The sequence below is a fragment of the Microcebus murinus genome, chromosome 11 (genome assembly GCF_040939455.1).
Source record: "Microcebus murinus isolate Inina chromosome 11, M.murinus_Inina_mat1.0, whole genome shotgun sequence".
In the NCBI taxonomy this organism is placed as follows: Eukaryota; Metazoa; Chordata; class Mammalia; order Primates; family Cheirogaleidae; genus Microcebus; species Microcebus murinus.
The window spans coordinates 65018218-65034410 of record NC_134114.1 but is presented as its reverse complement, the minus strand read 5'-3'; the positions used below and the strand labels follow the sequence as shown (position 1 = coordinate 65034410).

General features: G+C 36.9%; 1 protein-coding gene across 1 annotated transcript in view; it reads left to right on the top strand.

Moving 5' to 3' along the window:
• Positions 1-16193, top strand: part of MEF2C (myocyte enhancer factor 2C) — a 166515-nt gene that overhangs the window by 3592 nt on the left and 146730 nt on the right. The window contains exon 2 of the mRNA XM_012781478.2: positions 12975-13071. The gene's annotated coding sequence lies outside the window, so the exon portion shown is untranslated. The remainder of the gene's footprint in view (positions 1-12974; positions 13072-16193) is intronic.

Genomic DNA, 16193 nt, shown 5'->3' with positions numbered 1-16193 from the left:
AGGAGCTAATTTAAAAATACTAAATATAAACACATAAGCATATGCCTATACTCAAGTGCAGAATATAATAAACAGTTCATATAACTAAACTAACTAGCTTTCATGCGTGTGTACATGTGTGTCTGTGTTCATTATCAAACCCTACTGGATCCCAGAGGCCTCCTCAGCAAGTGTTTCCTAACAGCTCAGAAATTCTACCATTCAATAATCCTATATTAATATAAATAAATTAATTTAAGTACTTATTAAGCATATTAATAAATATGAATATTGAATTTTATAATATTTATAAAATATTGTATATTTATACAATATACTGATTCAGTTAAGGTCATGAAAATATTAATATTCAAAACAAATACTTATCTTCTGGCCCTTTAGAAAAGAAATTGTTTAGTTGAAATCTATTACATTCTGAATTTAAAAGAATTTATCTTAGTTCTGGACTTTGGAGAGAGTACTTACTTATGAGAAGTACTTGCTTTAAAACACAGACATGCACATTAATAAGAAAAAAAAGAAGGGGAAAACTTAAAACATTGATTTGGGACATGGAAGGAAATTATGGCCAGGGTTTCCCTGCAAGGGAACTAGTCTAAAGTAATCAACAGTTCTGTGACTAACACCATTTAGCAACTAAATTGTATATCTATATTTACAAATGTATTTGCTTACTCCATTACATTTAGGCCAAATCAGCATTAGCCATCAATCAGCAAACCATTTTAAAATATGCAATTATAGTATGCAAATCAATTGCAGGCAAAATAATAAGTAGTATCATTTCTAGCAATTGTAAAAGACATGGTTGTCAAAGCAAAATGGGCAAAATCACAAGACTTTCAAGTAAGTTCAATCATTGCCCTGCATGTCAAAGGGATCTTAGTCCCTGGTCTGCTTTCAAAAGATCAATGTTTTCTCATTAGAGCTGAAGGGTTCTGTCCACAGAGCACCAGAGTAGAAGTAGGAAGATCGCAGACTGCTAAGTAACTTGTCTGAAAACAAGTTACTTAACCTCTGTGAGCGTACTGATTGGATGGGACTTTTTGCTCAGTAACGTACAACTCATAGAAAAGGAAATTTTAGTTATCCAATGGAAGGTATTTTCTGTTGCATGTGAAGAAGTCCCAAAAGGAATCTGAACCATTACTGGTGGGTTCCTGCCTGCAGTGGTATGTGAAGAAGTCCCAAAAGGAATCTGAACCATTATTGGTGGGTTCCTGCCTGCAGTGGTATGCTCTGCCCTCTCCTATTGCTATAAGGAGCCTACCATGTAGGTATTCCAGATATTTAAAACTGACACGAGCATCTAGCCTGTGAAGTCAATGGGCAAAACAAAATCACTCTGCAACACACTACTGACCAACATGCCTTATTTTTTTCCACTTGGGTACCCTGGTTACATTAACGTGAAAAGTCTCAACGCTCAAAATTATATTATCATACGTGGCTTTGAACTTGTCAGTATGCACTGTAAGGCTGAGTTGACAGAATTCCACGGTCATTTAATATTTTTAGTTTTATAAAATGGAAGAAAAAATTTTAACATTAAAGAGATTTTTCTGGCACACACACTGCTGTAAGCCAGCAAGAGAATATGTTTATTTTTGTCAGGAAAAAAAATGTTGGTATAAGAAATGAGAGCATCAAAGAACCCCTATTCTGAAGTGTTAAAAATAATCTGAATCCAACAGCAGTTGAGTATGGGGGGAAGTTAAAAAATTAAGAACATGGATCACCCTGTTGCCAGAGATGGCAATATTGGGAAGACCCTTCCTGATTGCTTGGCAGATGAACGTAATTACTGAGGTCAAAAGGAACATTTGCATTAATTGAAAGTGTCTTTATGGAGAAGCCACATTACTGAAGTGATCATCACCAGTGCTAGTCCTATTTCCAGGGAATGTAGGCTCACAAGCAGCTGGCAATCACTGCAGCATGAATGCGTTTGTGGGTCAGTTGTCACCAATGCTAGGGGTCCCTGGCTCTGAAGCCCATTTTACAGGTTTTGCTAAGGTAACAGGATCCACAGAACAGATTCCATCCAGGAAAAGATAGGGGATATCCCTCAGATAAGAAAAGATGAAGAATTGTGCAGAAATTTGAGAGGATTAGGTCCCCGAATTGCTTAATTTGTTTTTTAATTACAACAGGCAGAATATGTGTGGCATGTCTTTTTTTTCTTATGTACAAATTGAACTTAGGCAATGGAAAGATTTATATCATTTTGAACTGACATTTTTACTATTGTCAAAAGGTGTACATGACTTTAAATTTCTACTAAGTTTGTTAAGATTAGTTGAGAGGAGTGAATAGGGAATGAAGAAAACAAAAAGATATGGTATTAGAAGGACTTTGTGGGTCTTAGGCTTCTCCTTACTGTAAGACGTGGCATGCAAACAAGCCCTAAGGAGATTGTGTCTCAGTGAGCCTGTGGTGGGACCTAGGAATCTGCATTTTAACATGCACCTGGGTAATTCTGAGGTACTCTGATAAACTGTTCTCTGCATTAGACTGTCCACACCCTAACAAAGAATCTTCTCTTGTTAAGAGTAAAGAAACACTAACACTTAGTGATCCCAGGTTCTGAGAGACCAAAGACAACACATGGATGTGGCTATAGATGTTATCTGTTCTATAAAATTATTGTCTGATATAATTAAGCACTACTGTGGTTAAGCAGTTTAGTTTTTTTTAATTATTTTATGTGAGTTAGCAAATGATAAGTACCACCCAATATTAGTGAAAAGCCAAAAATCACTCTCAAGTTTTACTTGAGCTTAAAATAATAGGACAGGGCACAGTGGCTCACGCCTATAATCCTAGCACTCTAGGAGGCCAGGGCGGGAAGACTGCTTGAGCTCAGGAGTTCCAGACTAGGCTGAGCAAGAGTCAGATCCCATTTCTACTACAAAAAAAAAAAAAAATAGAAAGAAATTTTGCCAGGCAACTAAAAATATAAAAAATTAGCCAGGCATAGTGGCATACACCTGTAGTCCTAGCTACTTGGGAGGCTGAGGCAGGAGGGTCACTTGAGCCCAGGAGTTGGAGGTTGCTGTGAGCTAAGCTGACACCACGGCACTCTACCAGGCAAAAGAGCAAGACTTTGTCTCCAAAAAAAAAAAGTAATCAGTAATACAGCTTGAAATATAATAAAATGGCTTCAGCCAACTCTTCAAATAAGACATAAAACCCCACAGACAGTGCTTATTAGGAGAAGTATGAGTACATACACATTCACCAAGTTTTAGAATACTCACCTAATCATCTCTGACCTGGAGAGTTTAAGAGGTTAAGAGTTTCAGAGTGATAATGTGAGGGAAACCACAGGCTTTATTCTGCCATGGGCAAGTTATTTTGTGGCCATAGGTAACTTAGACTAGAATCTCACAGCTTTGTAAAGATGAGGTGAAAATGTGTGGATGGATGAACATAAATCCTTCACAAATACTCCATAAAGAACACAAGCACAGACCTTATTCATTGTGAGTTAATCATCAGTGTAAAGAGTAATTATATTGTTTAATAACAAAAATAATCATAGAAAGTTTTCTATGACCATACTATCTATAACATGCATCATCAATAGTTTAGAAATAAGCTCCTTTGATAGAATATTTTGAGGTGATTCTGATAAATTGAAAAATATCATTAATAGTAACCTATGGTTCTGAAACAGAAATATCTAACTTTCCAAAGCAAAGGAAAAAAACCTACTAATAACCAGTTGCAAGTGTGTATGTATATATTCCTGGATTTACTGAGTTTACAACTGATAATAAAGAATTTACAACTGAAAATGAAGAGATGAAGCAGAAAAGATGAAGGAAGGAAATGGAAAAGATGGAAGTAAATCTATTGGTTGGCTGTTTACCTATTGCTAAAGGAGTCAAAAGCAAACAGACAGTTGTAGAATGTTTCTTACTTTAGCAGTGGTCAAAATCTTTAACTTAGAATCTTATTTCTTCATTTCTGAATCTTTCAGAGTGATCATTTTTCATATAAAATGCATTCCATTTGCTAGGGATGTTCTATATTCACGAGTTTATATACAAAGTTGGACTGTACTTGTTTCTGTACCCCATCTTTGCACATAGGAAGATGCTTTATGTGTGATTTCATAGAAGAGATAAAGGACAGAATGAACTTTGCCCTCCAACCCTAAACCCTTCCCTAACCCTTCCAATTCTTCCCTTCATCCAACAAGTAGCACATATTTTCTAGACGGGGTTCTTATATCCCCTCTTCAAGATGTTTCTGGAGAAACAATCACTAATTATACCTCTAGTAGCTTTAGGAAAGTAGAAGGGAGTCACATACAGTAAGTCTGAATGACAATACTGTCACTAAGGCACAGGGACATGAAACAACTGTGCACTTCATACTGCAAAGAGGGAACAGAAAAAGAGACCAGAGAAATAGATACCAAAGTGTACGATATTTTTTTTAAAGTATACACATTTTCAAAGAGCGTCATGATATTTTGCTGATAGAGTTCATCTTCCAAACCCAACATTTTCCAAAACAGTAAAAGTTCTTCAAGGAAGAGCTAGGCTCCCCATTCAATTGCACCCAAGGCTTATTGTGTGGACAAATGAAGCAGCTGCCGGTGGGAGGGACCTGAGACATACTGAATGTTCTCCCTAAAATACCTCCTGCCCAACACAGCAGGGAATTTGTGGAATCACAGATACTCCTGTGGATTATGAATTCTTTTCAGAAAACTTGAAGAGAGGTTCTTTTAAAGTAGGAACACATTGCTACTGTCTCCTGGATTAAGCGGCGAGAAATGGCCAGCTCCTCTGATAGAACGTGGTTTGAGAGAATTCTGGGACACAAAGGGGCGGCTGAGGGATGAAAGGACCTTGTAGGTCACATCAGTGGAAGGCCTGGAGGAGAAAGAAGCACTCACAAAGGAGCTATTATTGATTGTAAAAATTGCTGCTGAGTGAGTGAAGCGTGCCAAAGTGAAAGAAGGGCACGTTGAAGGTGAGTATAGGGAAAAGAATGATGCAAAGACAAACCTCAGCAACTTGACAACGGTGCCTATGCTACACAGATAAGACCATTGATTTTAAAAGAGGTAAAAACTCAGATTTAATAGGAAGCCACTACTTCTACGTATTTATGCTAAGTTTCCTTAAATTTAAGTGTAAGATTATGTAATCAATAAACATTTTAGAAGATGCCTGAGGTAACTAAAAAATAAAATCTTGGAGCCCTATTCTGGGCAAATGGACATATAATTATTTTCCTAAATCTGATAAAACCCAATAAGAATACAAAAAAAAGTTTCTCTGAAAACAATGTTATTTGGAACACTGACAAGGATAATATAAATTAGCAATTCAAAAATGTAAGACCTCTTGATATAATATATATATATAAATTTAATCAGCAAACTATCATAAATATGTTATATCTATTTTAAATATGACATATTCTATCACAAAATAAAAGGTTTTGAAGCATAAAACTGATACAAAAGAAACCATCTTCTAAAATATCATTAGATAACTATGACATTATGATGTTTTTAAGGAATAGGGACTAGGCCCTATAAGTGAAATAATATAATAATTGCTAACTTTTATTGAGCATTTTCTACAAGGAAGGAACTAAGCAGCTATAGAAATACAATTTCATGTCTTTCTCTCGGCAAGATTATCAAATACACAGGTTCTTGTCACCTTCTTTGTTTTATAAAGAGGACATTTAGAAAATTAAGGTTAAATGGTCACTAAGTGTCTGACCCTGGATTCTAATCCAGGGTCTCTGATTTACCCTTCCCTGCCTGTTGTACAATCTTTGAACAGGACATTTCCCATGATATTCATACATACTGTGTAACTACTAATTAGTGAAACTGACTTTTTAAAAAATTATCAGACCTTTTATGAGTGGTACTCACTAAAACTGTCTCCTTAAATGCTATACACCTGTATGAGGAATACCCTTAAAATTCTCTTTTTGTATCTCTGATTAGTGTCAATTTATAAACCAAATATCAAATAATCTAATGTGTTATAATTAAATCTTGGTTTTCATCCTGTTGACTACATTTGATTTGGATTTACTTTTGTCGAAAAAGCTTACCCTTAACTGTAATGATTTGTCAACTATCAGACCATTCTCCAGACATTGCATAGCAAATTCCTAAGGAGATTTATAAGACTTGATCAAAGATATTACTGAAATAAATGAATAGCCTCCTAGTGTCTATTTGGAAAGGATAACATGCATTTAGACGTGTATTTCTGCAATATTTTCTGGTGGAAAAAAGTAACAGTTACAGCATCTTCTACTCTCATCATCCTTATATAATGAGTAAAAGTTATGAGTACAAGGAAGCAGTATAGCATTGTAGCTAAGGACAAAACATTGGGAACAAACAAATTTGGTTTCATGTCTTTGGCATTTATGAGGTATATGGCCCTGGGCAGGTAACGTCAGTGCTCTAAGCTTTAGTTTATAATTCCATAAAATGGGGATAATATTAATACACATATAAAAAAGTTGTTTTCATAAAAAGAAATAAAGTTTGTAAAGCAATTATACAGAGTCTGACAAATAATATGTCACTATTAAATGTTTGATACATTGAACTTGTTTATTTTAAACCATATTCTAATAAGATAGTATTTTTTGCACATATACTCCCACTACTATTATATTATGAATATGAATATTATTGATTTGAAAATATTTAACTACAAATTTTAAAATAAATAAATAGCAATAGTCCATAGAAATCTGGCCTCTTAGTTTCGGTCTTTGACTCATGAATATGCTAGTGAAACAAACCGGTTTCAGTTATTTAAATCTAAAAGTTTTATTGCATTTTACTTTTAATTCTCACCATTCCAAAATAATTTTAAAAGACTTCATCCCAAACAATGAAAACTAATTTTCTCTCTTCCTAGCAAATTAGAATATAGGTATAATTATGTATCTCCTTGTTTTAAAATCTATATAAAACTATTATGTATTGGAGAAATATAAATCCATACATGATCTTGCCTTCTTAAAAAAATAAAATTTTATTTTATGTTACTTGGTTTAAAATTTTAGGTTAAAATAAAATATTTGAGAAATAAATTTATAAGCTCCAGATAAGTGGAATATAGTCATTTGAAAAATTGCCTAGAAAGATAGAGGAAACAAGGTACATTTTGCAGCATGGTAGCTTTATTTCCTCCTTTACAGATTCCTTTGCCTTAACTTGGTGTCTGAATTTAATAAGGAACGTTAGTGTGAATATTAGATATACATTTTTATTAATGTTCTGTGAATCTGTTTTTTTCTATAATATATACTTTCACCAATCATGAAATCAATAGGAATTGTAAACATCCCAAGTGGGACTTTATTGAAACCAAAAATGCAAAATGACTATGGTTTCTGTTTTTCAAGAAGTGGTACAGTCTCCTAGACACAGCTGTAACGTTGATCATATGTCCAACATAGAACTACTTCTAGGTCCCTCCTGAACAGAATGCCCCAGCAGGCATTCCATGGGCTCCGCCTTCCCAGCAGGCCTCTGCCCAGCCCAGTGGCCATAGATGGCCATCAGACATTTGGAATGACATCAGGAGACAATCTGAGCAAGCTCCGCCCTAAAGAATTTGAGCTAGCAGGAGACCAAAGATATCAATGTCTTCTTGGCTGACAACAGCATTCCAGGGGTCAGCCAGGGTGAAAAGAGGATAGAGTTGGAGTTTCCAGTGCCTTTTCAGCAACCAAGCAGCTGACAAGGGAAGCATCCCTCAAAAAAAAAAAAAAAAAAAAAAAGAAAGAAAAGAAAAGAAAAGAAAGAAAAAAACAAAGGAAGCCTGAAAGTATCCTAGAGGTACCAGGCCTGCGAAAGAGAAAAAGGCAACCTTTACTCATTAAATCATGGAATTTTAGGACTGAAGAGATCTCTACTTCTTCAAAGGTAAAACTCAAGAACATTTCTCATCCTGAACCAATTCCTGCCTCTCTGATGACCTATGTCTTTCTACTGTGACAGCCCCAGTATGGGTGAATAAAGAACTTAATGGTATGGAAGTGGAAATTCTTTGCATGAGATTAAGAATGGTTAACTTTTGCTACAGTTTATCACTTTTCCAGCCCTGTGCTTTATGTTGAATAGTTCATTTAATCCTCATAATAAAGTTTTGAGGGTAGCACATTATGTTCCACATTTTACAGATGAGGAAACTGAGGCAGGGGAGATTCAAAACATATGCATAATCATACTCTTAGCATGTGATAGAGCCAACTGGCCATAGGCTACACAGCCTCTTCTAAATCAGACCAGCCTTTTCTATAGTCAGCTGTGGAGAGGTTGAGGCCTTCTACTATGTCTTCAAGCACTTGAAGAAGTGAAACATTTTCTCTTAGGAGTTCAGAGAGATTACGAAGAACCCTGAACCATGTGCAAATGGTAAATTAAGGAGGGAAATAAAGACAATAATTCCAATATGTATCAGTTCAGGATAAGTCTAAGCTTTTAAAGAAAATTAACATTATTAATTTAAAATTATTTATCATTCATAAGTACTCTTATCTGGACACTTGGGAGTCTTTCACTAAGGGTTAAGTTAAAAGCTAATTACCATAAGACCAGCCTGAGCAAGAGTGAGACCCAATCTCTATTAAAAATAGAAAGAAATTAATTGGCCAACTAAAATATACAGAAAAAATTAGCTGGGCATGGTGGCATGTGCCTGTAGTCCCAGCTACTCAGGAGGCTGAGGCAGGAGGATTGGTTGAGCCCAGGAGTTTGAGGTTGCTGTGAGCTAGGCTGACACCATGGCACTCTAGCCTTGGCAACAGAGTGAGACTCCGTCTCAAAAAAAAAAATCTAATTACCATAAAAGGATTAGAATTAATATCAGAATTAATATCAACATATCACTCCCAATTAACAATAAGAAATATGAAGGACAAATATGACAAAAAATTGATGAACTATTGAAGTTAGAAAGCTTATGCTCTGTGTAAATTTTTATGATGTATTCTGTTGTCTTATATCTCTCAGATAGTGTAATTTGTAATTAAGTTTTGTTCATGCTATTAACATTTCGTTAAATCCCACCCCAGTTATATCATAATCTACTGTATCTGTTGGTACCACTATCAAATTTGAGAAAGATTATACATTGCTAACAATTCTCACCTTATGTAACACCTTTCCTCCCTGACCTTAAGAATGCTTTTCAGCTCTTACTGTGAAAGGATAATCCCATTTCCTCAGAATTTTTTAAGTAGAAGCAAGCACAATGTTATCCCAATTAGTCTCTTAGAAAAGGCATTATATGAATCTGTGACACTACCAATAACACATTTTTAGTTTGGGAGACAGTATTATTCCCTATGCTCCTTATTCTTGATTAAATGGAATTTCTTCCTGGTGGAATACTTGGCAGTATTTTCTCTTGTAAAGGGTATTCTTGCCTAATATCTTTTGTCAGGTCACCTTTCTATGCAGTTTATTTGTATAGCCAATTCCAGTCAACGTCCCCTGGTCTGGTATGAAGTCTACTGGTCCCTATCAGGGGACTTAATCTTCTTTCCAAATTTATGGCATGACTTTGGGGGCATCACTTAACATCTCTGGGCCTGACTTCTCTTTCCCATAAAAAAATTAGGTGCTTGTGTCAAGTGTTCGCCAAGATCTCTTTCAGCAGAAAGAACTTAAATTCTGACTTTAAAAATTTTCACACTACTGCCAAGTAACAGAAATGCCAAAACTGTCCTAAAATTTGGCTAGTATCAATCATAAAGTACTTTCCTTCTTTTTCCTTTTTAAACCAGCATTCCTTTTAAACTTTATAGCAGCACTGTCAGGTAGAACTTAATGCAATGATGGAAATTTTCAACATCTTGCTGTCCAATAAGGTAGCTACTAGCCACAGGTGGGTATTGAGCACTTGCAATGTGGCCAGTGTAACTGAGGAACTAAATTTTTGGTTTTATTTCATTTTAATTAAGTTACAAATAGCCACACGTGGCTAGAGGCTATCCCACTGGTAGCAGCTTATATTTTCAAGAACATGGTGACATAAACGTTTTTACTTCTTTGGTGTATTCAGCCCAGTACCCCACAATGCCGTTGGAGCACTGATCTTTCTACCATGCTTGGCACCCTTGGTACAGCTTTCCAGACAGATCAAAGAACAGCACAAGCATCTGAGTCTCGTGACAGCGTTTTTGCAAGAGATCCCAGCACCGTTCCTGGGCGTGCAAAGGGGAAAGGAAGGTTTTTGTTTTATTTTGTGTGTTTTCTCCCTAACATCTCACTTGTTGTTCTACTTTTGTGGCCTTTCCCTAGCCAAGACTTGCATATATCCACCCGGGCAGCCTAACTACTCTAGAGCTAGTGGTTGACTTGGAGCTTTTAAAAATAATTCCTTAGATCCTAAGAGCTGTAAAATCCAGTTCTGGGACCCCATCCTTTCCTATTGGGCTCTCAAATGAAAAAACTCAGGCTGACTGGCTCGGGACAAGACGGCGGCCGGACACGCACAAGCCCCTCTTGCTCTCCCAAGCTTGCAAAACGCTTGGAGCGCTACGGGCAGGCTGTGCCAGACGCAGACCGCGTGCCAGCGCTTTGTGCAATGTGCGTGGGTGGGTTCGTTTCACTTGCACCCCCCCATGTTTCCGTGAGTCGCCCAGAGCTCGTTCCTACCTCTTTGGGATCGTCTTTCGCCAATGTAGGGGAAATCTTCCTACGATCCCCAAGCCGGACCAGCGGGGCAGCGACCCTGCAGCGGCCACCGCCCCGTTTCCAAAGCCCACCCACCGTCGTCGCGCCCTCCTCCATTCCCCAGAGCCCAAAACGCACCCTTTTCACCAATGAGCCACCTCTTTACCAACAAGCCACTGGCCGCTTCCCCCATGCCATGACATCCCCCTTTGGCTAAACCCAAGTCAGAACGCCCCCTCCTGCCCTGCTCCCAGACAGCGGAGCCGCCCCCTCGTCGCACCCAGGCCCAGCAGGTACCCAGGAGGGGACCCCCCAGCCGCCTCCTGCTCGCCCGTGGCGCACGCACGTGGCGCACTCACCCCCTACTAGCAGCCTCCGAGCTCTAGAAACACTCCGGGGAAGAAGCCCCCGCCCCTTCAGCTCTGTCAGCCGGGAGAAAAGTGGGTGGGGGGAAGTAGAGACGGGCAGAGAAAGGAGTACACAGGTGATGAGAGCAGTGTTGGAGGGGAGGACCCGCAATTATTGGATGGCGTTTGGGCTGTTGCGCCTCTGCTCAACGCCCAGCCAGCGCGGATTCACTTTCCACGCAAATCAACCGGAGGGATTGTTGCTGCCTGCTGCAATCAATAACTCAGCGGAGCAGCTGAAACCAGAGGCGCCCCTCCTCTGGGTCTTTTAGGGGCCGTCCAGGCTAAATCCCAGCCCTCTGCTTCCCAAACAAAGAAATGGGCACCAAAACACTGGATGAGATTTTTAACCCCCATTTCCACCCCAACCCTCGGTAAAGATCTTTAAAAATGAAAGGACACACATAACAAGGTATCTAGAAGAAATGGTTAAAAGGGGAAGTGTGAAAATCCATTCCTTGAATTGAAGGTTTCTGTGATATTTTAAGAAATGGGATAGAATCGATGTTCTGATGAGCAACATTTAAGTTTTGTAAGTAAAGGTAAAGTCCCATTAAATTTGGTCGTGCACGTGGACACTTTTGTATCAGCCACACACTCGTAAACAAATTATTGATCAAGCCTTATTGGGACATACTGATAACAGGAAAAGGAAAAAATACATTATAATTTGTAGTGGCATTTTTTAAAAGCCGTAGCATATCTTTCAGATGTAATTTCATGAAGATTGCATTTCTGTAAGGTGAATAGGCCCCGGGAGATGTGTAGTATAAGGCCGCTTAATAAACTGTAAAACCAAGCAGAACTGGAAGAAAGGGAATTTGCTAGGTAACCTGGCATTTGCTGGTAACCTTTGCTAGGTAACCAGTCCAAACCAGACCAAGTTTGGACTGACTCACTGTAGACCTGAGACTAAAAGACTAAACTCAACTAACACCCCTAAAATAAAACTGGCCAAAATTCTTTATTTCTCCTTGACTCTGAAGCAACTTAAAAATAAATCTTAAGCATGTCCACCCAAATATAGAGGCTTTATAAATGACTCTTTACTATGAAAAGTCCTCCTGCTAATATAAGTGGGAAAATGGATATTGACCATGATGATCTGATTATGTCTCAAGGTTGGTTCTCATTCTGGGATTAGTCCCCGTCTAAAATCAAGGAGAGGCTGATTTTTGTGCACAAAGTCATGGAAAGCTAGACTAAAGCACAGATTAGAACTCAGGAGCATTTGTCTCTGCTCAGTACAGTGAAACACTGCTTGGAAGGGTAAGGTATCATTGCTAACAGAATTGGTAAACAGTAGAGAATACACATTACTAATCCCATCACCATCTTTTAAATTGGCCTTCAGGCAATACACAAAATAAGCCCTTTCAGCAACTTCAATTGTATTGCAAACATTTCCCAATTTGACAAATTTTGTTAGCTTGGGATATGATGGATTTGATTTTTTTCCTGTGATTCCTCATCAGATATAAAATTAAAGGTACAAAAATAAAGATAAATATAGAATCTTTAGACAAGAGATAAAGGAGATGAGTAAACTTTGTCTTGAAATAAATCCTTTGTATACTGCAGATTCTCCATCACAAATGGTCCATATGCTGCATACTCTGCTTGGGCAAAAGCTGCACCTAGTGAATTTTTGAAATTCTGATATTTAGCACTATTTATAGTAAAGATTATAAGTATTATCACAATTAATGATAATTTTAATTTATTATGTTCCATACACATTGGTTTGCTTTAAAATCAGAATTAATAATAATGTTATTTCTGATTACAAGTTTTAGAAATAAATCTGTTTGAATTTACTTTAATATCAACCTTAAAAAAAAACTATGTATCTTTTTGTACTTACACATTTTAAGGTGCCAAAGAAGAGTTGCAAACTGTGAAGTAACTTCTACGAAGAGATGAAATAAAGAATGGAAGGCAAATGACTGTGGCAGTAAAGAACTGTATGTGGTGAGTGCTTACATTTGTTTTATCATCTACCACAAAGTTACCATAAAGGTAAAACTGCCCAACTCCTTGTTCTTAGGTATTTATAGCATAGACATGTATAACAGTGATAAAGAGTCAAATGACCATTATATATGTTATATTATACGTATATGCAATGGCATGCAATGGCATACCATTTTGCTTAAAGCTTACATCACCTTTCAGGGCCTACTTTTGCAAGCATTGTATCTTACACAATCATTTCATGGGAAGTCATGTATATCATCTATACTATAACTATTAAATAGAAAAAGATTAAAATATATTCAATGCTATTGAAATGTGTATCTTACTACTTTTTAGATTTTTTTCTGAAATTCCCTGTTCAGTTATCCTGTTTGTGCTGAAAGTACTCTGGCTGAGGAACAAATACTATACAGTTGAATAATCTTGAGGGGTAGATTAATCTATAGCCTTTCTTCATCTCAGGGTGGGTTGCTGTGGCAACCGCCCCAGCTCACTTTAAAATAATTTTTTAAAGCTCACTTCAAGAGCTACACCCAGCGTGGGCCAGGCTTAAAAGCAGGCAGACCCAGTGCACAGGGCTTTAGTAGAATGCTGCTTTAATGTAGGGAAGTAGAGAAGAGAGGAGGATTGAGTAAGACGATATGCAACTCTGAACAGAAATTGCAGTGTTAGCTTTCCCTAGACTTAAAATCCCAAGGATCATGCTCTCTATGACTTCTGTGGCATTTTAATTAAATACATTGCTAAATGTAATTCTTCTGGGGAGAAAACAAGTTAATATATATTTATATTTATAATAAAACACTTCTGATAATTTTAGAATGAAGGAAATATTTGGTGATTAGGAAAAAAGCTGGTTCAATAGTATATCAATCCCAGATATTATTTTCTCTTAAATGAAGTGTCATCTTTTATTTAACTGGATAGATTCCAGCTTCCAAGTGGCTTAAAGGGTAGAAGCACGTTCTGTTTTCCAGTCATCAAACTGGCATAGATTGGGGAACTCATCTAACACAGAGGTAAACTGAAGCCTAGAAAGGATAAATCCCTTAGTAAAGCCCAAATCTTGAACTAGGTAGAAGAATCCAGGTCTCCTAACACCTAGTACAAGCCCCTCCCTACATGAGAAAATAGTCTGATCCCAGCCAAGTACCATTAGGTGGCAAGGATAAGGATGATTTTAGTTTTTGTGGTTTTTTTTTTAAGTCCAAAGGTATTTAGAGAAGAACACAAAGCATACCCTGGATTAACCACTTTGTGGATTACTCCCGAATAATTTTAAATCTCAGGTGATTTTCTATTGTATATGTCTGCATACCTCTTCTGTTCCGCTTCAACTATAAAGGCTCATGGGAAGAAAACTAATGCTAATATTAACTTAGGTCACACATAATTAAGAAGCCAAATCTGCTGAGGGGAAAATCTTATATTTTAAAAGGCCAACTGTGATACATTCCAGATCCAAATTATTTTCAAATTATCCACAGTGTGAGGTTACACATACTTTTGAATGCTTGCTCTATCATTGATAATTATAGGTTTGTTATAATGTTTATTATTAAATAATTCTTTAAAATATAAAAAGGTAAAATAAAATAGTTTCTTTTTAAAGGAAAACAAATCTAAAACTGAAGTGTACTGTAGTAAATAGAAATCCCCTCTATAATCCATCAAAAATAGCATGGTTGAAATTCATGTATTGGCTATGTGTGTTTGCTCTTGTAAAAAAGGTTGTTATAATTCATTGCATTGATTTCAGTTATTATGGCAGTAAGTTCGGATGGTGCTTCAAATGATTTGCTTTGTCAGGACCTTTGTGAACCCTGAAAAAATTAAATTACTTTATTTTTACCATTATATATATATATATGTTAGTATTCAAAATGCCTTTGCCCCTTTAAATTTTTGGATTTTTTAAGAAGTTGTACTTTAAATGAAATCCTGATATGGATGCTTTCTGCCATATATTAAAATGAATTCATGGTAATAGCAAATTTATCGTATGAAAAACAAACAGGCAAACAAAATATATCGTGGATACTAACCTGCAAGAAATAATACTGTATCAGATGGTTTTTGTTTTGTGACAGTTTGCCATGCTTTCCTATAATAAAAGGGAGGCTTCATCTTAGCTGTGTTGATAGTCACAATGGTAATGAACCAGAACCTTGAAGATTGTTCAGATCTAGTTGTACTTGCCTATACAATCAACCTTCCCCTTTCAAGTGAAGCCTCAGGACCAGTGCCTAAATGTTGAGTCCCCTCTTCTGAGACAAGTTACTCACATCAAATAGCCTTTACATTGAAGCAGAAGGTTTTTTGAACCACACTGTCCTCATATATTAAAACAGTATCATCTGGAGGCATACTGCAGAATTTAACAGGAAATGCAACTAGTCATTGGGTTAAACACAGAGTGCTGAAGGGAATTTTTTTAAGTGAGGAAATATCTTTAATTAGCTAGATATTTCAGTATATTCCCATTGTCTACTCTTGTACATTCTATGGTTTTTTATTTCCCCTATGAATGTTCCCTTCTTCCTTTCATAATATTAAAAAAATAAATTGGTTGAAACATTTTATATAATCTGTAATTCTGCTGGCATGAGATCTTGCTTTTTATAATTTGTATACTAGTTGATATATTTTATCTTTGGCTTTTTTGGGCGTGGTGTAGTTGGCTAGGGCAGGAGATGTCCAGTCCCTAGTAGCCTTTCCTAAGTATTGAATATTAAAACCTATTTTTTTTTGGTAAGGAAAATTGTTTATTATGCTTAAACCTTAACATAAGTGTTCTTCCTTATCAGTCTCTATGTCTGCTTCCTGTGCAGCTGAAACTCTTCAGGATAAGTGAAGTCATCAGCTATCGACTAGGGTAGCCTAATGCATTTGGGAAGTTGGTTTGGTTTACATGTTAATGACCTGGATAAAGTCCAGCAAGGTGTGGAAGAGATAGAGTGTGTGTGGGGGGGGGAGCGAGGGGGAAATCTCCAAGGAAGCTGCTGCCTCGGTAAACATTTCCAAACTGATTAGAAAGTTCACGGCCCCGCGATAAAGTCGAGATTTCAAATACTGGTGATTCTTTTATTATTTCGCACATTACTAACATCAGAGAA